This window comes from Nycticebus coucang, chromosome 10 (genome assembly GCF_027406575.1).
Source record: "Nycticebus coucang isolate mNycCou1 chromosome 10, mNycCou1.pri, whole genome shotgun sequence".
NCBI lineage: Eukaryota > Metazoa > Chordata > Mammalia > Primates > Lorisidae > Nycticebus > Nycticebus coucang.
Genome location: NC_069789.1, coordinates 34,750,483 through 34,776,503, shown reverse-complemented (window position 1 = coordinate 34,776,503; position 26,021 = coordinate 34,750,483). Strand labels below are relative to the sequence as shown.

General features: G+C 38.4%; 2 pseudogenes; both read right to left on the bottom strand.

Annotated features, from left to right (window-relative positions):
- LOC128597201 (60S ribosomal protein L32-like) overlaps nucleotides 1–26,021 on the bottom strand; it is a 540,544-nt pseudogene that overhangs the window by 299,460 nt on the left and 215,063 nt on the right.
- Nucleotides 6,808–7,746, bottom strand: LOC128597198 (olfactory receptor 7D4-like; annotated as a pseudogene).

Genomic DNA, 26,021 nt, shown 5'->3' with positions numbered 1-26,021 from the left:
AACATACCCTTCTTAGTAAAGTATCTCAAGAATGGAAGAAAAAGTATCCAATGTATTCAGTACTTTTATGAAACCAATTTATAATTACTCACACTTTTTTTTCCAGCTTTTTTATTTCTTTTTTTATTGTTGGGTATTCATTGAGGGTAGAAGAAACCAGGTTACACTGATTGCATTTGTTAGGTAAAGTCCCTATTACAATTGTGTCTTGCCCCCAAAAGGTTTTGATTTTCATTTCTCTAATAAATAGGGATGATGAGCATTTTTTCACGTTTGTTAGCTATTCATCTGTCTTCTTTAGAGAAGGTTCTATTCATGTCTCTTGCCCCTTGATATATGGGATCGTTGGCTTTTTTCATGTGGATTAATTTGAGTTCTCTATACATCCTACTTATCAAGCTTTTGTCTGATTTAAAATATGCAAATATCCTTTCCCATTGTGTAGGTTGTCTATTTGCTTTGGTTGTTGTCTCCTTAGCCGTACAGAAGCTTTTCAGTTTAAATAAATCCCATTTGTTTATTTTTGTTGTTGTTGCAATTGCCACAGCAATCTTCTTCATGAAGTCTTTCCTCAGGCTAATAACTTTCAGTGTTTTTCCTGTGCTTTCTTTAAGGATTTTTATTGCTTCATGCTTAAATTTAAGTCCTTTATCCATCTTGAATCAATTTTTGTTAGTAAAGAAAGGTAGGGATCCAGTTTCAGTTTTTTACATGTGGATATGCAATTCTCACAGCAACATTGAATAGGAATTCTTTCCCCCAGTGTATGTTCTTGTTTAGTTTATCAAAAATTAGGTGATGGGCAGTACCTGTGGCTCAGTGGGTGGGGTGCCGGCCCCATATACACAGGGTGGCAGGTTCAAACCCGGCTCCAGCCAACCTGCAACAAAAAAGATCTAGGTATTGTGGCAGGCACCTGTAGTCCCAGCTACTCAGGAGGCTGAGGCAAGAGAATTGCCTAAGCCCAGGAGTTGGAGGTTGCTGTGAGCTGTGTCATGCCACAGCACGATATGGAGGGAGATAAAGTAAGACTCTGTCTCTACAGAAAAAAAAGAAAAGAAAATTAAGTGGTTGTAAGATGTTAGTTTCACTTCCTGGTTTTCTATTCGATTCCAAATGTCTGTGTCTCTATTTTTGTGCCGGTACTATGCTGTCTTGACCACTATGGCTTTGTAGTACAGCTTAAAATCTGGTATGCTGATTTCACCCAAGATGTTTTTATTACTAAGAACTGCCTTAGCTGTATGAGTTTTTTTCTGGTTCTATACAAAATGAAACATTTTTTCCAAGTCTTGAAAGTATAATGTTGGAATTTTGATAGGAATGGCATTGAATAGGTGGATTGCTTTGGGAATTATAGACATTTTAACAATGGTGATTCTTCCCAGCCGTGAGCATGGTGTGTTCTTCCATTTGTTAATATCCTCTGTTATTTACTTTCTTAGAGTTTCATAATTTTTTAACAGAGGTCCTTCACCTCTTTTGTTAGGTATATTCCTAGGTATTTCATTTTCTTTGAAACTATGGTGCAGGGAATTGTGCCCTTAATTAGTCTCTCATCTTGGCTGTTATTGGCTTATACAAAGGCTACTGACTTGTGGACATTGACTTTATATTCTGAGACATTACTGTAATTTTTTCTGACTTGCAAGTAGTCTCATGGTCAAGTCTTTGGAGTTCTCTAAGTATAAGATCATATCATCAGCAAAGAATGGAAGCAGACCTCTGTTCCCATTTGGATTCCCTTTATTTCCTTTTCTTGCCTAATTGTATTGACTAGTTTCCAGTACTATGTTGAATAGTAATGGTGACAGAGGACAACCTTGTTTGGTTCCAGTTCTAAGAAGAAAAGCTTTCAGTTTTACTGCATTCAGTAAAATATTAGCTGTTGGTTTGTCATATATAGCCTTGATAAGTTTAGGAAATGTGCCACCTATGCCTATACTCTTCAGTGTTCTAATTAAGAAAGGATGCTGGATTTTATCCAATGCTTTTTCTGCATCTATTGAGAGGATCATATAGTCTTTGGTTTTCCTTCTGTTGATATGGTGAATAACATTTATAAACTTGCCTATATTAAACTAGCCTTGCATCCCTGGGATGAAACCTACTTGATCATGATGTATGACTTTTTTGATGATAAGCTGTAATTTATTGGCTAGGATTTTGTTGAGAATTTTTGCATCTATAGTCATGAAATTCTCCTTTTTATTTGGGTCTTTTGCTGGTTTTGATATCAGAGTGATGTTTGAAGATTACTTCCTCCTCAATTTTTTGAAATAATTTCTGCATTATACGGATAAGCTCTTCTTTGAAGGTTTGATAGAATTCTGGTGTGAAGCCATCCAGACTAGGGCATTTTTTTTGTTGTTGTTGAAAGATTTTTTATTTTGTCTTTGGTCTCAGTGCTTGAAATTGGTCTGTTCGGGAGATCTATTTCATCTTGGCTAAGTCTAGAGAGAGGGTGTGATTCCAAATATTGATCCATTTCCTTCACATTGTCAAATTTCTGGGCATAGAGTTTCTGGTAGTATTCAGAGATAATCTCTTGTATCTCTTTGGCACCCACTGTTATTTCCCCTTTATCATTTCTGATTGAGGTTACTAGAGATTTTACTTTTTTATTTCTAGTTAGTTTGGACAAAGATTTACCTATTTTATTTATTTTTTCAAAAAACCCACTCCTTGTTTCATTAATTTTCTGAATGATTCTTTTGTTTTCAATTTCATTAATCTCTGATTTACCTTTGGAGATTTATTTTCTTCTGCTGGGTTTAGGCTTAGATTGTTTTTTTGCAATTCCATCAGATGCCTTGTGAATTTGTTGATACTCTTTCTTTCTGTTTTTCGAATATAGGCTTCTAAAGTGATAAGTTTTCCTCTCAGGACTGCTTTTGCAGTATCCCACAGGTTTTGGTAGCTTGTGTTTTCATTGTTGCTATGCTCAAGGAGGTTAACGATTTCCTGTTTTATTTCTTCCTGCATCCAACTGTCATTCAACAGAAGGTTGTTTATTTTCCATGCTTTTGGGTGGTGGGGTTGAACGTTTTTGTTAGAGTTGAGTTCCACCTTTAGTGCCTTGTGGTCTGAGAAGATACAAGGTAAAATTTCAATTCTTTGGATTCTATTGAGGTTTGTTTTGTGTCCTAGGATATGATCAATTTGGGGGAATGTTTCATGGGGCAATGAGAAGAATGTATCTTCTTTATCTTTGGAATGGAATGCTCTATATGCATCTATCAAGCACAGTTGTTCTAAGGTCTCATTTCAGTCCCTTATATCTTTGTTTAATTTCTGTTTAGAGGATCTGTCCAGCTCTGTAAGAGGAGTGTTAAAGTCCCCTGTTATTATGGTATTATGGGATGTCATATTGCTCAGACTGAGTAAGGTCTGTTTTAAGAATCTTGGAGCATTTAAGTTGGGTGCATAAATATTTAGAATTGAAATGTCTTCCTGTTGTATTTTTCCTTTGACCAATATAAAGTAACAATCTTTGTCTTTTTTGACTTTAGTATTTAAATCCACATATATCTGAAAATAAGATTGCAGCCCATCTTTTCTTCTGAATTCCATTTGCCTGAAAAAATTGTTTTCCAATCATTAATTCTGAGTTTTTATTTGTCTTTTGAAGCTAGATGTGTTTCCTGTAAACAGCAAATAGATGGCTTGTGTTTTTTTAATCCAATCACCCAATCTATGCCTCTTCATTGGGGATTTCAAGTCATTAACATTTATTGAAATAACTGATGAGAGTGGTAGCATTCTATTCACCTTATTGTATCAGAGTCCATTGCTTAGTTTTATCTTATACATCAGTGTGGAAGTTAGGTTCTTTACTTTACTTTCTGAGTTCTTACTTTGCTGTTGATCCATTGTGATGGTCAGTGTGTAGAACAGGTTGAATTATTTCCTATGGAGCTGGTCGTGTTGTGGCAAATTTCCTCAATGTTTGCATATCAGTAAATGATTTGATTTCTCTGTCAATTTTAAAGCTTAGCTGAGCAGGATATAGAATTCTGGGCTGAAAATTGTTCTGTTTAAGTATATTAAAGGTATATGACCATTGTCTTCTTGCTTAAAAAGTTTCATTAGAGAAATTTGCAGTCACCCTGATGGATTTTACCCTGTAGGTCAACTGGCACTTACTCCTTTCAGCTTGAAGAATCTTTTCTTTTGTCTTGACTTTAGATAGATTCACCCTATTGTGTTTTGAAAAAGCTCTGTTAGAGTTGAGGTAACCTGGGGTCTGATATCTCTCTGAAAGGAGTGTATCAGAGTCTTTGGTAATGTTTGGGAAATTTTCATATATAATATTCTCTAGTATGGCTTCCATTCCTCTGGGGGTATTATTCTTCCCCTTCTAGGTATCCCAGAACAACTCGTATTTTTTAATGTTTCATAAAGTCACATAATTCTGTCAGTGAATGTTATGCTTTCTCTCTCTTTTTTCTCCCTCTTTAACTATCTGAGTTATCTCACGAGCTTTGTCTTCTACGTCTGACATTCTTTCTTCTGCATGGTCTAATCTGTTGTTGATACTTTCTTTTGCATCTTTAAGTTCCCTAATTGATTGCTTCAGTTCCTTCAGCTCTGCTATATCCTTTCTATATTCTTCATATCATTCATCTCTTATTTGATTCTTTTTTTATTTCCTTTTGATTATTTTCCAGTTTATCCTTCATTGTTTCCATAATTTCCTTCATTGTTTTCATCATATTTATTCTAAATTCCCTTTCTGTCATTCCTAACATTGCTTTATAGGTGGAATCCTCTGCAGTAGCTGCCTCATGGTCCTTTGTGTTGGTTGCTCTCGACTGTTTTTTCATGTTACCAGGATTTTTCCTGCTGATTATTCCTCATGAGTGTTTTCTTTTATGTGTTTCCTTGCCCTAATTTTACTTTCTCTTCCTCTTGATCTTTAAGTTGCTGTGCCTCTGTCTTAGGGTTTTGATGAGTCTTTTTGATACAGGACCAGAAGTATGAGAAGATTGAAGAACAAGAAGGGAAAAAAATATTAAAAGAAAGAAAAGAAAAAAGAGAAAGGAGAGGGAGTGAGAAAAAGGGAATAATTACACAAAGAAGAGAGGCACAGAAATAGAGAGACATGAGCAATATAGGTGTACAGTAGGGTAATTTGACCCAACCTTAAAACCCCCCAACTTCTAAGAGTGCTGGTTTTTGTGGTTCCCTTGAGGTCAGCATCTGTTTGCCAGCCTGTTCAGACAAAGTACCCCACCACCACCTAGTACAGAGGAAAGACAAAGCTGCTATAAATCAAACCAAAACAAGCAAACAGAAAACTTTACAGAATAAAATTTGTATAAAAACCGAATAAGGTAGAAACACTAGCAAAAATGAAGTTATAATTTTTAAAGAAGGCAACTATGGAAAATTGTATTTAAACTAGAAAAATGAAGGGAAAAAAGAAAAATCTTGTGAGAAAATATTGAAAATAAAACAAACAAAAAGAAAAAAGAAAAGAAAAAACAAAGCTATATATATATATATATATATATATATATATATATATATATATATATATATATTGCTGATTATTGTTTGGGAAACAGGTGATTTTTCTGGGGTATGAGATGTTAATAACAATGCTGATACAGCTGTACAAGATGGAGACTGGAAGCCTTTGTTGAGTTTGCAAACTCTGCAGAGTGGAGAGCTTAAATCTCTCCTCACCCACCTAAAAGACACCTTAAACTGTCAACTTTGGCTAAGCAGAAATTTTCCCAGCAAAGCACTTGTCGCTGGGATCACTTTGAAGTGGCTTCCTGCTTACCCAGTGTGCTAAAACCAGTCACATTCTATGCCCCTGAGGACCAAAGCTGTAAGGAGTCTCGGTCCTTGCCTTTAGGCTGCCCAGTCACTAGATTACCCACCCAAGGTATCCCACCCTATCCTCACTTTGCAACCCTGAGGGCAGAGCTTGCCAGGGAAGTTCTCTCACAAAGACTCCACATGGCCCACAGCCGAACACTATTAGCTCTCTCCAGGCTCAGTCCAGGGTCCTACAGCACTTAAAGTCCTCTGCACTTCTGCCCAAGCTCTCCCAAGGTAGTTTAACTGAGTCCTTAAGTCCAAAAAAACAAAACAACTCACAGGGATGGCCTTTCCAGTTTGCAATCTCAGTGCTGCTGTACTTACAGCTTCCAGTGAGATTGGACTGAATAAACACACACAACCACTCGCCAGTTCTCCACTGCTTTTGTCCTCCTTATGGGGTTTAGAAGTCTCTCACTGACTCGCTGTGTCCCCAGAGGGATGTTTCTGGGCAGATACCACCCACCAGAAATGCCTGAAGTCTTCTCTCCCCAGTCTTACTGTGCTCAGTTTCAAGGAAGCTATTATTTGGCTGTCATTTTCCTCCTCCCCCTACTCACACTTTCTTATGAAAGATAGATCACAACTATAGCCCAGGATGAAGGAGAGAAGTGGAGGGGGAAGCGTGGAGAGGGGGTAGGTTTGATAAAGGGAAAGTAAATGGTGGGACCACTCATATGCAGCATATTGCAAGGGTATAAGTCAAATCTATCAAGTATAGAACATGAATCTCTTAACACAATAATTAAGTAAATGAGGTGAAAGCTATATTAATTAGTTTGACGTAGCACTCCAAATTTTATATAAAAAGTCAACACATTGTACCCAACAAATGCATAAATGTATTCATGATCTATGTGTATATGACTTAATAAAAGGAAAAAAATAAAGGAGAAACAGACCCAGGATATTTAAATTAACATTTAATTTTGAGACCAACAATGTCCACTGAGTTCTGAACCAGTGACCTCTGTGTCACAGGCAAGAGACTGCTCTGCTGAGGAGTCTTCCCATGACCCCCTTCACATCCTTGTTACCAAGGCTGTAGATGAAGGGGTTTAACATGGGTGTGGCCACTGAGGCAATGGAGATTCTCTGGGAAGAATGGGTCACAGCAGAACTGAGATAGACCCCAAATCCTTTTTCATAGAACAAGCAGACAACACAGAGGTGAGACCCACAGGTGGAAAATGCTTAATACTTGCTTGCTATGGATGACATCCTCCCTATGGAGGAGACAATCTTAGAATAAGAGAAGAGGAACCCTATGACAGGGAACACACCCAGCAACACAGCTAACATATATCAATATGATTTCATTGAAGAAATCATATTGATGGGCCACTTTGAGCCCATCATGGGCCACTTTGAGTAGCTGAGCCAGGTCACAGAAGAAATGTGGGATTTCAGTGCCTATAGAGAAGATTGGCCTTATTATTAGGAGAAGGTGAACCAGAGCAACCAGGGAGATGATGAACCAAGACATCAGAAACAGGTGCCCACAGAGGAAAGGGTTCATGATGACCATGTAGTGCAGGGGGTGACAGATGGCCAGAAACCGGTCATAGGCAATCATAGTGAGAAGAAAATTATCCAGTCCAGCAAAAATGATTTAAAAAATACATTTGAATGAGGCATGCCCTGTAAGAGATGTCTTTGCTCTGTGCCTGAATGTTCACCAGCATCTTTGGCACCATCGTTGGAGGTGAAATAGATGTAAATGAAGGACAGGTTAGAGAGGAAGAAGTACAGGGGGGTGTGCAGGTGGGAGTCACAGCAGATGGCCAGGATGATGAGCACATTCCTGAGGACTGTAACCATGTACATGGAATAGCCCAGAGAGAAGGGGCTGCTCTCTTCTAAGAGTCCCAGGAGGAGAAATTGTGGTACTTCTGTGTGGTTTTTTACATCCATGTAGTTGGTGTGTCTGATAAAGAAGGAGGCAAAAGTATCTAATGAACAGCCAACTGACACCTCAGCTAGATATCACATTATGGTATCACCCTTGGCTGGATGTCCTTCCCATTGGGTAGTGTTTCGAAAGACAGGGAATCTCTCAGTTGAGTGGTATCTGATTGACTTTTTTTTTTTCTGTTTTGGCCGGGGCTGGGTTTGAACCCACCACCTCTGGCATATGGGGCCAGTGCCCTACTCCTCTGAGCCACAGGCGCAGCCCTATCCCATTGCCATTTTATAGAGTAGAGATGTTCAGACATCCTTTAATTTAGTAGCCATCTCTGTTTTATCATCTACTCACTGGATTTAATTCTATTTGAACCTATGTGAACTAACTATTTTTTTCTTTGATATGAGGTTTCCAAGTAATTGAAGATCTTTTTTTTTTTTATTAAATCATAGCTGTATACATTGATATGATCATGGGGCATCATTCACTAGCTTCACAGACCGTTTACCAAGTTTCGCACACACCCTTGAAAGATGCACCGCTGGTGTAATCCCACCAATCCCCTTCGCTCTACCCAACTCCCCCATCACTCCCCTCCCTTTCCCCCTCCCCCCTATTCTTAGGTTGTAACTGGGTTATAGCTTTCATGTGAAAACCCTAAATTAGTCTCATAGTAGGGCTGAGTACATTAGGTACTTTTCTTCCATTCTTGAGATACTTTACTAAGAAGAGTATGTTCCAGCTCCATCCATGTAAACATGAAAGAGGTAAAGTCTCCATCTTTCTTTAAGGCTGCATAATATTCCATGGTGTACATATACCACAATTTATTAATCCATTCGTGGATCGATGGGCACCTGGGCTTCTTCCATGACTTAGCAATTATGAATTGGGCTGCAATAAACATTCTGGTACAAATATCTTTGTTATGACGTGATTTTTGGTCTTCTGGGTATATGCCCAGTAGAGGAATTACAGGATTGAATGGCAGATCTATTTTTAGATCTCTAAGTGTTCTCCATATCTCTTTCCAAAAGGAATGTAGAATTTGCATTCCCACCAGCAGTGCAAAAGTGTTCCCTTTTCTCCACATCCGCGCCAACATCTCTGGTCTTGGGATTTTGTGATATAGGCTAGTCTCACTGGAGTTAGATGGTATCTCAAAGTAGTTTTGATTTGCATTTCTCTGATGATTAAAGATGATGAGCATTTTTTCATATGTCTGAAGGCCGTGCGCCTGTCTTCTTCAGAGAAGTTTCTGTTCAAATCCCTTGCCCAGCCTGCGATGGGATTCCTTGTTCTATTCTTGCTAATGCGTTTGAGTTCTCTGTGGATTCTGGTTATTCAACCTTTGTCGTAGACATAACCTGCAAATATCTTCTCCCATTCTGAGGGCTGTTTGCTTCCTTTACTTAGTTTGTTCTTGGTTGTGCAGAAGCTTTTTAGTTTGATCAAGTCCCAGTAGTGGATTTTTGAAGCTGCTTCAATTGCCCGGGGGGTCCTCCTCATAAAATACTCGCCCAGCCCGATTTCTTCAAGGGTTTTCCCAGCACTCTCCTCTAGTATTTTTATAGTTTCATGTCTTAAGTTTAAATCTTTGATCCAGTGAGACTCTATCTTAGTTAATGGTGAAAGGTGTGGGTCCACTTTCAGTCTTTTACAGGTTGCCAGCCAGTTCACCCAGCACCATTTGTTAAATAGGGAATCTTTTCCCCACTGAATATTTTTAATTGGCTTGTCAAAGATTAAATAACGGTAAGTAGCTGGATTCATCTCTTAGTTCTCTTAGAGAACTAAGATGTTCCAACATCTACCTCTCTGTTTTTGTGCCAGTACCATGCTGTTTTGATCACTATCGATTTATAGTACATTCTCAGGTCTGGTAGTGTGATTCCTCCTGCTTTGTTTTTATTTCTGAGTAATGTCTTGGCTATTCGAGGTTTTTTCTGATTCCGTATAAAATGAAGTATTGTTTTTTCCAGATCTTTAAAGTATGACAGTTGAGCTTTAATAGGGACTGCATTGAAATTATATATTGCTTTGGGTAGTATGGACATTTTAACTATGTTAATTCTTCCCAGCCATGAGCATGGTATGTTTTTCCATTTGTTAATATTTTCAGCTATTTCTTTTCTTAGAGTTTCATAGTTCTCTTTGTAGAGATCTTTCACATCCTTTGTTAGATAAATTCCCAAATATTTCATCTTCTTTGGCACTACTGTGAATGGGATAGAGTCCTTAACTGTTTTCTCAAGTTGACTGTTGTTGGTATGTATAAAGGCTACCGATTTATGAATGTTGATTTTGTAACCTGAGACACTGCTATAATCCTTGATCACTTCTAAGAGTTTTGTAGTAGAGTCCCTAGTGTTTTCCAGATATACTATCATATCACCACGAAGAGTGAAAGTTTGATCTCTTCTGACCCTATATGGATACCCTTGATCTCCTTTTCTTCCCTAATTGCGGTGGCTAAAACTTCCATTACAATGTTAAAAAGCAATGGAGACAATGGGCAGCCTTGTCTGGTTCCTGATCTGAGTGGAAATGATTCCAATTTAACTCCATTCAATATGATATTGGCTGTGGGTTTGCTGTAGATGGTCTCTATCAGTTTAAGAATTGTCCCTTCTATACCGATTTTCTTAAGTGTTATGATCATGAAGGGCTGCTGGACATTATCAAAAGCTTTTTCTGCATGGATTGAGAGAATCATATGGTCTTTGTTTTTTAATTTGTTTATGTGCTGGATTACATTTATAGATTTACGTATATTGAACCAGCCTTGATCCTGGGATAAAACCAACTTGGTCATGATGTATAATTTGTTTGATGTGTTGCTGGATTCGGTTTGTTAGGATCTTGTTGAATATTTTTGCATCTATATTCATTAGTGATATCGGTCTATAATTTTCTTTTCTTGTTGGGTCTTTCCCTGGTTTGGGGATCAGTGTGATGTTGGCTTCATTGAACGTGTTAGGTAGTCTTCCTTCTTTTTCTTCCTTTTGGAACAGGTTAAGTAATATAGGTACTAATTCCTCTTTAAAGGTTTGGTAGAATTCAGACGTGAAACCATCTTGTCCTGGGCTTTTCTTTTTAGGGAGGTTTTGTGTGGTTGATTCTATTTCTGAACTTGATATGGGCCTGTTCAACATTTCCACTTGATTCTGGTTAAGTCTTGGAAGGTGACGTGCTTCCAAGTATTGGTCAATTTCCTTCAGATTTTCATATTTCTGAGAATAAAGTTTCTTGTAATATTCATTAAGGATTTTTTGTATTTCTGAGCAGTCTGTTGTTATTTCCTCTTTGTTGTTTCTGATTGATGAGATTAGAGATTTTACTCTTTTTTTCCGGATTAGGTTGGCCAAAGGTTTATCTATTTTATTGACCTTTTTGAAAAACCAGCTTTTTGATTTATTGATCTGTTGTATTATTCTTTTGTTTTCAATTTCATTTAATTCTGCTCTAATTTTGGTTATTTCTTTTCTTCTACTGGGTTTGGGGTTGGAATATTCTTCCTTTTCCAGTTGCTTGAGATGTCCCTTTAAGTTGTTAACTTCCTCTCTTTCCGTTCTCTTGAGGAAGGCTTGCAGTGCTATAAATTTCCCTCTTAGAACTGCCTTTGCGGTGTCCCAGAGGTTCTGATAGTTCGTGTCTTCATTGTTGTTTTGTTCCAAAAAGTTGGCGATTTCTTTCTTAATCTCATCTCTGACCCAGCTATCATTCAGCATAAGGTTATTTAACTTCCATGTTTTTGTATGAGTATGCACATTCCTGTTGTTACTCAGCTCAAGTTTTATTCCATGGTGGTCCGAGAAGATGCATGGAATAATTTCTATTCCTTTAAATTTACTGAGGTTAGACTTGTGACCTAAGATGTGATCGATTTTGGTGTAAGTTCCATGGGCTGATAAGAAGTATGTGTATTCAGTTGTGTTGGGATGAAATGTTCTGTAGATGTCTGCTAAATCCAAATGTTGGATGGTTAGGTTTAAATCTAAGATTTCTTTGCTCAGCTTCTTGTTGGATATCGATCCAACACTGCCAAAGGAGTGTTGAAATCTCCGATGATTATGGAGCTGGAGGAAATCAAGTTGCTCATATCTGTTAGAGTTTCTCTTATAAATTGAGGTGCATTCTGGTTGGGTGCATAGATATTAATATTTGAGATCTCATCATAGTGAGTATTACCCTTAACAAATATGATGTGACTGTTCTTGTCCTTCCTTACTTTTGTTAGTTTAAAGCCTATTGTATCTGCAAATAAAATTGCAACACCTGCTTTTTTCTGATTACCATTTGCCTGAAATACGGACGACCATCCTTTCACCCTGAGTCTGTATTTGTCTTTTAGGTTAAGATGTGACTCTTGTATGCAACAGATATCTGTTCTGAGTTTTTGTATCCAGTCAGCTAACCTATGCCTCTTTAGAGGACAGTTTAAGCCATTCACATTAATGGAGAATATTGGTAAGTCTGGCGAAGTTTTGGGTATCGAGTTTTTCAAAAGTCCAGTGGCCATTTTTAATCCTTTCTCCAGTGTGGAAATCGGAGTTTGATCTGAAGTTTCTGAGTGAGTTTACTTTTGTGGTATAGGATTGGGTTGGTCATTATGGAGGATAGGTCTGAGAATATCCTGAAGAGCTGGTTTGGTTATGGCAAATTTCTTCAACATATGAATTTCATTAAAGTATTTAATTTCTCCATAATAAATGAAACTCAGTTTAGCTGGATATAAGATCTGGGGTTGAAAGTTATTTTGCTTTAGGAGATTAAAAGTTGGTGACCACCCTCTTCTGGCTTGAAAAATTTCAGCAGAGAGATCTGCAGTCATTCTAATATTCTTGCCTTTGAAGGTAATTGTTTTCTTTCTCTTGGCAGCTTTGAGGATTTTCTCCTTCATATTGACTTTAGTGAAGTTAATTATGATATGCTTTGGGGATGTCTTATTGGGGTTGAGTCGTGCTGGGGTTCTGAAGCTGTCTGCTATCTGAATTTCAGATTCTCTAAGCAAGTCTGGAAAATTCTCTTTCATAATTTCATGCAGAAGGGCCTCTGTGTCCAGCGAGGCCAGTTCATCTCTTCTGGAACTCCTATGATTCGGATATTCGCCTTCTTCGAATTATCCTAGAGCTCTCTGAGTGAGTGATCCGTTTTTGCTCTCCATTTCTCTTCCTCTTTGAGAGTTTGGGAGTGTTCAAAGGCTTTATCTTTGATTTCAGAAATCTTTTCTTCTGCTTGCTCCATTCTGTTACTGAGGGATTCTACTGTATTTTTCATATCTTTGAGGGATTCTACTGTATTTTTCATATCTTTTTCTTGCTTCAGTGTGTCTAAGTCTTTGGTGGTTTTGTCTTTAAATCCGTTAAATTCTTGAGACAACTTTTGAATTTCTTCTCGAATTCCTAATTCCACTTTGTTAATCTTGTCTGCAATCCAAATTCTGAATTCGATTTCTGACATCTCAGCCAGTTGTTTATGAATGTGATCTTCAATTGCATCTGCCATATCTTTCCTTGGGTTGGTTGATCTATTCTGGTTATTCATGTTACTAGAGTTTTTCTGCTGATTCCGCCCCATGGTTGTTTTGCTCCCTCTGATTTTTTCCCCTGGGGCTTTGTCTCGGGCCCGTACAGTGTTGTGGCCTGTTAAACTGGGGCCCTGTCTGGTGTGGTGGGGCTAAATGGTTCTGCCTTGTTTTCAGCTGGTTTCTGTTCCACCCTAGTGAAACAGATACTTTGGATTGAAGTCTCAGCTGTGGAGAAATATCAGCAATTAAGTCACTCCGCCCCCCACCGGTAAACAATTGAAAAAGAAAAATAAAACCTTCCTACCACCATGCACCTAGTGCACCACCTGATTTGTCCTCAGGTGATTGGTTCAGTTCAAAAGTATCCAAATCAATTGTCTCAGTCTGCACCTGTCTCGGGTGAGAGAGTTTAAGAGATCTCAGGGAACTGGATCACAGGGGTCTGGTGACTACTCTGGTGTGGCTTGCTCCAGTGCTACCTGGAGTCAGGAGAAGCCACCCAGAGTATAAATCAGTCTGGGAAGGTTGCTGCCTCCTTCCCCACCTTGCACCACTTGACACCCAGTCACTGATAGCCCTGCTGTTGGCTGACCCAGTTGCCTGTAGTGAATCAGTACTCCAGGAGTTTGTACCTGCCTGAATCACAAGGAAGTCTGCCAGGCCACTGCGCTCTGCCTCTCTCCAGCAGGAGGAGGTGAGGCCTGACAACATCGGGTGCTAGATGAAGGTTGAGGGGTTTTCACTCAGGTCCAGTCTCACCCCTGATTAATGTTACTGACAGAACAGAACAGAACAACTCTGAGTTTCCCCTGCAGAAGAGAAGCTGAATTGAGTTCCAAATCAGCTTGTCTTTGCTCTTGTATTGTCTATAGGCTGACTATCCCCTGAGGGCCAGGTGTATCGTAGGTTTAGTAAAGTGGACCTCTGGGTCATCCCCGCCCTGGGAGTTTCCCTGGTTTGCAAGTTTATGTTGCCTCAGGCAAACTCAGAGTCTCTGGTTGCCCAGGGAGACAGTGGGTATGGCTTCAGAATATTCTGTAGTGAGCCGTATTGCTAGCAAAAGGGGGCTGCTGCCTTATGGCTCAGGCAACCGTTGTTCTGGTGTCGCTCCCCTCCGGCCAATTGTCCTCTCTCCGCTCCGTACCCCAGAATCTGCACCAACAGGCTGCAGCCCAGCACTGTCTATACCCCTCAAGCAATCACCCAAGAGTCTGGACCCCTGGGGTACAGGCCTCCAGACCTTGGAGCGAGAGCAGAGGGGAGCGCGGGGAGCGCTGGAAGCCTGGGGTTGTGGGCAGAGAACACACACAGCTTTACACAGTTTTATGCCTGGCCATATTATCACCAAAACACGGCTGTCACACTGTGCCTCAGGGAACTGCCACTCCGGTGCAGTCCCCTCTCCGCTGACTGACTGAGACTGGCCTCCAGACCCCAGTGTGAGTGAAGGAGAGCGCTGGGAGCTCAGAATTCCAGGCAGAGACCATATACAGTTTATACAGTTTTATGCCTGGCAGGAGGACGCCGTGGCACCCCAGTAAGGGAGGTAGGTCCCGTTTTTAGAGGGTCTCTCCCGTGGAGTGTAGTGGGAGGACCTTTGAACTCTGCCTGGTTGTTTGTGGGGCACTCTGAGCCATTCTCATGGGGGAGGGGACTCCCATCCACTTGGTGATGGATTTTGTACCTTTTGTTTGTATCCTTGTGGTCGCAGCTCGCCTCAGTGGGGTTGACGTGCGTTCTACAACCTTCTCTCTTAGTGCAGCTCAAATCCACCAGGTTACTTGCTGAATTTTTGTCCTTTAACTCTCCTTCTGAATGGGAGCCTCTGTGGAAAGCTGGCTTCAGTCAGCCATCTTGTCTCCTCCCCCTGCACCATTTGTAATTGAAGATCTTATGTCATTTCTTCATATTCTCTATACTTTCTTCATTCTAATAGCTCTATGATATATTAAGAAATATGTTTTCACATGTAAAAACCTTTAATCTGTGACCTAATACAAGCTATAATTTGATAGTTAGATCTTAGGGCTTTATTTTTGTTCAGAAGGGTAGTTATCAGAGTTTTCTTGGTTGTGGGCTTTAAAATGCCTTTGTGCACAATAAGTTTCAATAAACAATATAGCTGTAATTATTATTACTACTACATAATTCCTCCTATTAGAACATTATTTTGGGTATGTAAATCTACCCAAAATAGGTATAGTATAAACCTATTATTTAGAAAATATTTCTTTGAGTCCAACTTCCTGAAGTAGAATTTTGACCCACAAAAGTTACTACTGGGTGACCTTGAGAAACTCTTAGCTGCAGATATTTCACCTTTACATAGAAGGAGTGAATATTCCCAACATGAATAGAGGAATGAAATTCAACAAAATGATGCAGGTCATTTTTCTACAATGCTTCCTTGACATACATAGGACATTTCAAAAATGTGAGCTTCTGGTACTAAATATTACAGTAAATCAGTCTTGCAGGCCTTTCATTTATCAATGTCCCTCTTAAATGGGGCAACCACCAGGAAGTAATTCTGACCATTGTCAATGCAATGGGTCTATTACCTCTGTTGCCTGCCATTCAAGACTTCCAATTAGTGAAGATCTTTATTTCTCCTTCTTGGAGAGCGTGGCTGCCAGGAAAATTCCTCCAAAAAGAGGAAAAAGTAGTGGACTACATACATAAAAGGAGGAAATAAAAGCACACTGACATTAAAATAAAATCCAAGGTGTGTATCAAGTGGTATGCTCATGAGGATATGCTCTTAGTTTGAGATGTATCAAAATCATCAAAGTTAATCAACACTTTATATAAATGATAAATTTGACTGAAAATATCTAAAAGTCATATAAATTTAATCATCCTTGAAAAATGAAAAGGCAAATTTGAGATTTTATAATAAATGCTTACGTTATCCACAATAGAAAAAGCGTCGTCATTACTAATGTATAGAGAAGTTATTTAAAGACAGAAAAAAAATCTATGGAGGAACAATTTATTCTTACAAGTGGGGTAGGTGAAATTTTTCTGAAATAGGAATATTTGAGCTCAGAGAGCAAGAATAGATCATTGCTAATCAGGGGAATACGGAAAGAATATTTTAAAATAAAATATAAGGTGTGTGTCAAAGTGGTATACTCATGTGGATATTCTCTTCGAGAGAACAGAATGCTACACTGCATGTGGCTCAGTGGGCTTCATAGTGGGGATTTGAGGGCCAGTTAGTTGGACAGTAAAGCATAAGGGTCAGGAGGGCAGAGGTATGAGCACCACGGTGAGTATCCTGTGCTCTCTCTTCATGTGCATCTCATGTTGGTAATTTTTTGTTTATTTGGAGTCTGAAGTTGTGATTATTTTTTCTTTCATAGTATTTCTCTCCAGGCATGTAGATATACTTAGTGTCCGTCATGTTGTAGGGACTCAACAAATACAAATGTTGCATGTGTAGTAATGAGACCAAATATGTCAATAGTACCACAAATAGGAATCTTGAAGCTTGAAACATGCCTGAATATAGACTCAAAATGTAATCATAAAGGTTAATAAACAAAATACATTCATGTTGACTTTGAAGGACTAATAAGTGATTAGCAGGTAATACTTACTTTAAGAATGGAAAACTGGGTTCATGTTAAGATGTTTGTTAACATAGAACACCGCAAATGTGGGTCCATGAAGAGGTTCACAATCACAATGAAAAAAATGTATGTGAGCATTTAGAGTAGTCCTAACTGTGGTGTTCGGCTAAGGCAGAGAATCTCCCCACTGACTCCCAAAACAAGGATGACTTCTTAACGCTAATGGTGACTAGTGGTTTGAAAACTATAGCCAATGGGATATTCTACAATAAAATACTAGAACATCTGTGTAAAATTTATGATTAGGCAAAGGCAGATGACTTCAATGTAAATTATTCAATATTCTCCTCAACATTTAAAGAGATTGGTAATTGGAAAAAGGAAATTGGCCTGAGTGCCAATTGTCAAATACAAGCACATTAAATTCATTATTTTGTGCACACTGAAGTGAAAAAATAATGGCAACAGCAGTATAGAACCATTCAGCAACTTCAGTCAGTCAGACCCACCAGCAATAATAGTTAAGTAAATTAGAATGTCTGATCAAAGTAAGAACAAAATATTCAATACCCCGTGCATAATAGGTCTTCCACGAGTAGTTAATGAATAAATGATTGGATATAGGAAAGGAAATAGAACAGGAACCTAGAATATCTATGAGAGAGTGGAGAAGCTGTGAAGAGTGTCTCAGTGGAAACTAAATTCCCCTTTAAGTACAGGGATTTTAACCTCACATACCAAATACAGGACTGTCCCTGTCTCATTTGCTGTAAAGACAAAGTTCAGCACCCACTTTCCTTTCCTTCTTCTCACCTCACCACCCCACTGCTCACACTGACTCTCTCTGATGGTGTCAGTGAAGCATTCTCTTCTCAAAGGTCTGTCCCTGGGAAGCCCAGTTGGGTTTCCACACAGGCTCAGATCAGAGAATTACACATGAGGGGCAGCAGGGCCATGTTTAACATTTCTAGTGTCTCGGTTGTTGAATTCCCAGAGCGACTAGTTAAATGAATTGTTCTATTGTTCTCTTGTCTCTCCACTCTGCAAACAATTTAGTTCCCTTGGCACACAAAGGTGAAAGCAGAATGGAAAGTTTCCAGTCAAGTTTGTGTCTATGGAGGTCAAGATAGGGAAAGTTGGGTTTATTTTCTCCAAGGAGAAACTCTTCTTCCTTTGGTTTAATTTAAAATCACAAGGTTTCCCCTAAGGAAAGTTTAATTTCTATAAGCAATCACACTCAGACCACCATTGAAGAAAGTTTGGAGATTTTTCAGATCTCTTGGTGTTCATAATGGTATAGAGGCAAAGACATTTTTTTCCTTAAATTTTATCTCTTAATTTTTATACTTTGGACATATGATTGAAATGTATAGAGCTGTACATATTTTTTAATTAATTTCTTAAATTTTAAAATATTATGAGAGTGCACATTTTGGTTATATAGTTTGCTTTTGTATATTTCAAGTCAAAATTATATTTGTGCCTCTCTACATGGTGTGCTATGTACCTGTGTAATGTACCTGTTGGGTGGGATTTACCCATCCCCTTTCCCGTGCACCCTCTTGAATTTCACTGTTTTGTCTCCATATGAGCACACAACTGCTCATCAGCTAGTTCCAATTTAATATTGAGTACATGCAGTTTTTTTTTTTTTTTTGCCAAGGAAGTATTATTTTATTTTATTAAATCATAGCTGTGTACATCAATATGATCATGGGGTTTTTGTAATCATATAGCATAATATGACAGTGCTATGTTCTGACCCAGACTATCTGCTTAAACCCACATCTAATATAGTCTAATGTCCTCATAAGACAATGGGTGAAGGAACCTTGATACCATTTAATGATTTCCTTCAGGTCAGTGAGTTACAAACTTGCTGCTGCTCCCTCACATCAAAGTCCCATTCTGCACCCTCACATCAAAGTCCTCATAGGCACAATCTAATGACCCCATTCCCTCTCTCAACACACACACTGTACTGAGTTAGAGGCCACAAGGTGGAAGAAACACTCTAACTACTATGAATGACTGGCAGTATAAAACTACACTACAGTTTAGGATTTGGGAATGGTGACACTTTCTTAACATGAGTCCAACTCAGTGGCCATTGTAGGTGAAATTGTTTGTAATTTCTCTTGCTTAGTAATATGATTCTATACTTGACATTACCTTCCTTATCATGTAAGGTTATAAAACTAAATAAGGAAAACACCAGAAATCATCTGCTTTGATTCCAAGGACAAAGACTAGCTATATGTCACTCTTCACTTTAGGAAAATTTAAGTTTTATAACTAGTTTAAAAACCTCTTAAAATTAAATATTAGCTTAAGACATATAGATTCTAAAATGCTATTCCAGTAGGAAATTTACCTTGGAATATGTCACAGTATTCATGTAAAGAAAACAATATTAAACCAAGAACTTAAATTTAAATGTGTTGATACCTGTGGCTGGTCATTTTCACTTCTTTTAGGCTCTTCTTCCTCTTCCTCTGATGTTGATATAAAGTTGAGTACTATAAATTTCATATATTTAGTTAAGTGAGTTACTTAGAATGGTGTAATAAAACCTATCAGCTTTATACAAATGGATGGAAAGCTTGTCAGGGCCTCGGTCCACTATCCCATCCTCATCGCCATCGCCCAGGACCCAGGGCTGGAAGGATATTGATGAGGATGGGATAGTGGACGCAGACCGAAGGAAAAATAAGCTTTAACAAACAAAAGAAATATAGTCTTCAGCAAATAAATATATAAGAAGATTCAGAAATAAGTACAAGAAGAAATAAGGAACATAAGATTCAGAAATAAGTAGAGCCTGTAGCAAGCAAAAGCCTTTAGCAGAGAAAAGAAAAAGAGAGAAGAAGAAAAATATAATAAGAATCATAAGGTTTAGAAATAAGCAGAACCTTTAGCAAACAAAAGCCATTAGTAGCAAGAGTAAATACGTAAGAAATACAGGAGCAAAAGCTTTTAGCAACAGGAGCCATCAGCAGACAGAAGAAAAAGAGAGAGGAGAAATATATAAGAAGATTTGGAATTGAATAGAGCCTTTAGCAAGAAGAAATATATAAGAAAGATGAGGTTTGGGATTAAGTAGAACCTTTAGCAAACAAAAGCCTTTAGCAAACAAAAGAAAAAGAGAGGATAAATATATAAGAAACAAAAGGGACAAAAGGATAAGATTCTGAGGTGAAAGAAGTCTTTAGCAAATAAAAATGGCAAGGGGGAGAAGAAATATATAAGAAGTAAAAGGAAGAGGACAAATATAAGATATGAGAAGTCTGGGAAACAAAAAGAAAAGAGATAAGAAATAAAAAAGATGTAAGAAAGAAACCAGAGAGTTATGCCTCTCAGAGTAAGTGGACCTCTGACAAACAGTAGGGAAAAGAAGTATAAGAAGTTTGAGATAAAAAGTTTGGGGATAAGTTTGTAAGAAGTATAAGAAGTTTGAGATAAGAAGTTCGGGAAAAGTATAAATGTATAAAAAGTTTGAGATGAAAATTTTGGGAAGAAGTTGGTAAGAAGTATTATAATGTGGGCTACTCTTACTGGAGTTAGATGGTATCTCAGAGTAGTTTTGGCTTGCATTTCTCTGATGACTAAAGATGATGAGCTGATGTAAGCACTCCAGTTTGTACAAATAATCAACACATTGAAAATGGTATAAATGTATTTATGATCTATGTTCAAAAGACTTAATAAAAATTTTTTTCAAAAAAAAAAGAAAGAAGTATAATAAGTTTGAGATGAAAGGTTTGGGAACAGATTCTAAGAACTTGCCAGTTAGGGAAAGAACCTCTAACTGCCTTCCCCAAATCATCCATCACCCATTGTCAGCAGGAAGCAGTTTAGAATGGTCATTGCCCCCTGTCCCTTTAAGGCAGTCAAAGGTTCTATCTGGAAGGGAAGGGTTGAAAAAGAAAGCAAGCCAGAAAGACTATTGGCAAAAGACAGAAAAGAGGATTGAAATTGTAAAGCATGTGGAAGAAGGCAGCCTAAAGGCAGAAGTAGCAAAAGACGGTGAAAGCAGTAAGATCTTCGGGAAGAAAACAAAAGATGGAAATAAGAATCGTGACAATTTCAGTTAGAAGAACAGGGGTATGATCCCCTAGTTAATACACAACAGGGCGGGGGGGGGATATATAGGAGGCACCTGTGAGAACTACTTTGCCAATAAGGGATTGAGGAAGGGATTTAACATCATTCGTCTCTCATTAAAGAGCAGGAGAACACGTATATTATTACATAGCAGTTTCCACACCTGTGGTGTATCACTTGTATAAATAGCCACAGGAGAAGCTAGTCAAAGCTCCTACTAGGCTGAGAGATTGCTGCTGAGATGCTTGCTCCTACTAACATTGACTGACTTCTAAGGCACCCAAGGCCTGAATGAGACCTACCCTGGGTAAGCTGGCACAGCAGCCCGTGTCCAGACAGTTGAGTGGGCTGGGCTGGAGACCTAGCATCCTGGCTCCTACCAGCCCCTGGGTCATGGGCCCCAACAAAAGCTAAATTTCTTTTTATTTTAGAAATTTAGAGTTTAGATGAAATTAAGTCTTTAGCAGACTATATGCTTCTTTAAAAAATTCTTGAATTATCTAACTTTTTTTAAAAATTCAAAAAGCTACTAGATGTCACCAGGTAGAAGGCACACAAAAATCACAGATTCACTCACAAATTACAAAGCCCTCATTAACAAAGCAAACTTTATCAATCCAGGAAAACATATGAAGTATCCCTTTGTACTCCTGTGTACTTCATAATAGAACCTTCAATGTGTTGAAAATGTTATTCACTAAGTTGCTGTTACTTTCTGTACCTTAGTCATGTCTGCCCTGTGACTTATATGTGAAATGCTTTCCCCTAATATGCTGACATTTCCATTTTTTTTTCCATTTCTCTCTCTCTCTCTTTTTTTTTCTGGACACAGATTGCTATGTGAAGACTCTGTTCATTATGGCTTTTTCCCTGGATAACAGGCATCTCCTCCCTCAGGGAGGCCTCCTTACTCTATGGATTTCTCCTCTGCACCTTCCCAACCTGAACTGTAAGTTATTTATTTCCATTTCTATTACCCAGATCCCAAGGTTGTAGGACACAATATTCTGAAACTTTGCGGGGGAAACAGTTTTTATCTATTCTACTTGATAATTATGGGACTGGGATTAAAGGAAAATGAATAAGATGCATCAAGGTTGGATTTTCCAGAGGTCATGTCTGAGCTGAAAAGTAAAGGGTGAGATCAGCAAGGTGAAAAGGTGGAGAGGCCAGGAAAATGTGAGAGCGGGACTGGAAGCAGCAAGAAGAAAGAAAAGCCTGAAAGAGGGTGTGCATTTGTCCAAAATAGAGGGATTGGTGCTGGGTCCTCGGCATTCGCAGTTGAGGGAAGATTACGGCCAGCCCGATCTCGTCCCAGGGGCTGAGCGGGATGTTGAGCATGCACGGCCTGAACAGGAACACAGGGAGCTGAGAATCTGTTGAAACAGGAACTTAACTTTATTGCGACAAGCAGCCGCTTATATAGGGCGTGTGGAAGGGGGGGAAAGGAGGCGGGGACTGAGGTGGTGTGATGGTTGGTAACAGGATTGGACCAATGGCATGATGCCACCATTGGCTGTATCTAGGTAGAGGCAGTTTCAGGCCGGGCCTTGCTGAGTCATTGCTACAGAAGTAGCTCGATGGATCTACTTCTAGTCAAGATCGGGAAGTTGCACTAGGCCTCAGGCACATGGCAGGGCCCAACAGATTGACTCAGAGGGTTCTCCCAGAGGTAGTTCGGTAATGCTAGAGAAAAGGCAGACACACAGGGAAAAAGCAAAAATGGAGAGTTAAGAAAAAGTCAGATTATGAAAGCCTCTGTGAAACCTAAAGATACTAGGATATTACTAATTTAAGGAATGTTTAATCATCCTACTGACCCTGGAGAGAGACCAAGTAAATACCGTAGGGAAGATGAATTCCAGGGGCACATGAATGGAAGATGACTTATGGGCCATATTGCAAAATAAATGCACTTCTGAAATATATGAATGTTTCCAAAAATGCTTCACACAGTGTCAGTGGGAGTGTAATGTGGTTTTTCATTGAAAAAATAAAAGAATCTGGGTTTAGTATTTTGATTTTTTTTCAATTTTAATGCTCAGTACAATCAATAAGTATTAATGTTTACAACCACTGAATACAAAAGCTCTCAGGATGGATCCCCAATCACTTTTACTTACATTTGCACCTTTTCTAAACTGCATTCAGAGTGTTAGTTAAGTGTGGTATGTGGGTGTTGGAATGGTATAGAGAGTGTAAATTAAACAAGGATACTAATGTCATTCTCAACAGATCCAAAAAATGTAATGTTGAGCAAATTAAAAAGTTGCAGAATGATGTATATGTTGTACACAATTTATGTAAAATTTTATGACACAAAAACAAATTCTCTGTAATATTTATCACCATACACATACATGGTCAAATACTTTGAAAGTCCATGGATATAATATACAGACAATTCCAGGTGTTGATTACTTCTACATAATATTTTTAATAGTATAATGGGACTATTTTTACTATTAACATTTCAGGATCACTGATTTTAAAGACTGTGTCTACCAAATATCCATAAAGGAATGATTAATTATTTTCCTCATAAGGATATCCCCTCACACAAACACAGTCTGCTAATTGGAACATCTAACTTCCCTAGTATCATCAGTGTAAAAGAAGTAAGATGGAATAAAGTTATTAATTATTAACTGACATGTTATCATGAACTGTTCCTCTAATTAAAGATTCGAATTCCAATAAGCACTTGAAAAATTGTGGAGTCACCAAATTCACCTTTGTCAATTCCCTAACAAGGACAGGGATGCCAAATTGGAGAACTATGGGAGGCAGAATAACAACCACAACCACAACAACTACAACAAAAGAAAAGAAAATTACCTGTTGCAGCTGATCTCTCTTTAATTGTTTGTACTCCTTTTTCTGGAGTAGAAGCTCAGTTAGCTTTTAAAGTGTATCAAAAGTAATGCATAATTTCACACAACATACAGGGAATAATTCAGGACAAAAAAATGAACATTGTTACCTGATACTGAAATTGTATCCTAGAAGGCCCTAAAAAAGGGGGATGGACTGGGGCACACACAATCAGTGTAAATGTAGACATGATGAAGCCAAACAAACAGTCAAGGAGAGTTCCTGTTGAGCTGAGCCCTCAGGCTTGGCTTTGAAAATAATTACTTTAGTTTGGGGCTACTTTTTATCTCTTTTTTTGATTGAGTGATTGATTGATTTAGGGGCAGACAGGAACATAACAGACATAAACTGAAGACAATAGAAATATAGTTTTAATATGATTTGCAGTTAAAATTTCAAAAGTGAGATTGTGTTTCAAATGAAAAACACTCAATTAAAAAATGCACATACATCTCTCTTCCCCATTGATGTATGGGATTGTTGGCTTTTTTCATGTGGATTAAGTGAAGTTCTCTATAGATCCTAGTAATTAAGCTTTTGTCTGATTCAAAATTTGCAAATATCCTTTCCCATTGGGTAGGTAGTCTGTTTGCTTTGGTTGTTGCCTCCTTAGCTATACAGAAACTTTTCAGTTTCATTAAATCCCATTTGTTTATTTTAGTTGTTATTGCAATTGCCATGGCAGTCTTCTTCATAAAGTCTTTTCCCAGGCCAACCTCTTCCAGTGTTTTTCCTATGCTTTTTTTGAGAATTTTTATCATTTTGTTGCCTTAAATTTAAGTCCTTTATCCATCTTGAATCAATTTTTGTGAGTGGAGAAAGGTGCAGGTCTAGTTTCAATCTTTTACATGTGGATATCCAGTTCTCCCAGCACCATTTATTGAATAGTGAGTCTGTCCCCCAGTGTACATTCTTGTTTGGTTTATCAAAGATTAGGTGGTTGTAAGTTGTTGGTTTCATTTCCTGGTTTTCTATTCAATATCAAATGTCTATGTCTCTATTTTTTGACAGTAGCATGCTGTCTTGACCACTATGGCATTGTAGTACAGCCTAAAATCCGGTATGGTGATGCTCCTGGCTTTGCTTTTGTTACTAAGAACTGCCTTAGCTATGTGGGTTTTTTTTTCTGGTTCCATACAAAACACAGAATCATTTTTTCCAAGTCTTGAAAATAGGATGTTGGTATTTTAATAGGGATGGCCTTGAATCAGTAGATTTCTCTGGGAATTATAGACATTTGAACAATGTTGATTCTTCCCAGACATGAGCATGGTGTGTTCTTCCATTAGTTAAAGAAGACAGATGAATTAATGGCTAGCAAACATATGAAAAAATGCTCATCATCCCTAATTATTAGAAAAATGCAAATTAAAACCACCCTGAGAAATAGCCAGGTGTTGTGGCGGGCACCTGTAATCCCAGCTACTCGGGAGGCTGAGGCAAGAGAATCACCTAAACCCAAGAGCTGGAGGTTGCTGTGAGCTGTGATGCCATGGCACTCTACCAAGGGCAACAAAGTGAGACTCTGTCTAAAAAAAAAAAAATACAAAACCACCCTGAGATATCATCTAACCCCAGCGAGTATGGCCCACATCACAAAATCTCAGAACTGCAGATGCTGGCGTGGATGTGGAGAGAAAGGAACACTTTTACATTGCTGGTGGGACTGCAAACTAGTACAACCTTTTTGGAAGGAAGTATGGAGAAACCTCAACTCAACCTGGACCTCCCATTTGATCCTGCAATCCCATTACTGGGCATCTATCCAGAAAGAACAAAAACCTTTTATTATAAAGACACTTGAACTAGACTGTTTATTGCAGCTCAATTTACAATTGCTAAAATGTGGAAACAGCCTAAATGCCCCTCAACCCAGGAATGGATTGGCAAGTTGTAGTATATGTATACCATGGAATACTATTCAGCCATTAAAAAAATGGAGATTTTGCAGCATTTTTATTAACCTGGATGGAGGTGGAAAACATTATTCTTAGTGAAGCATCACAGGAATGGAGAAGCATGAATCCTATCTATTCAACTTTGATATGAGGACAATTAATGACACGGTGAGAGAAGAAGGGGAGAGAAGACAGATAAGATGGGAGGGGTGAGGGAGAGGAAAAGAGAAAAAAAGAAAAAAAAGTGAGTAATCCTCACATGAATTGGATTTAATTTTGACCAAAGTACATTATTTGAACAA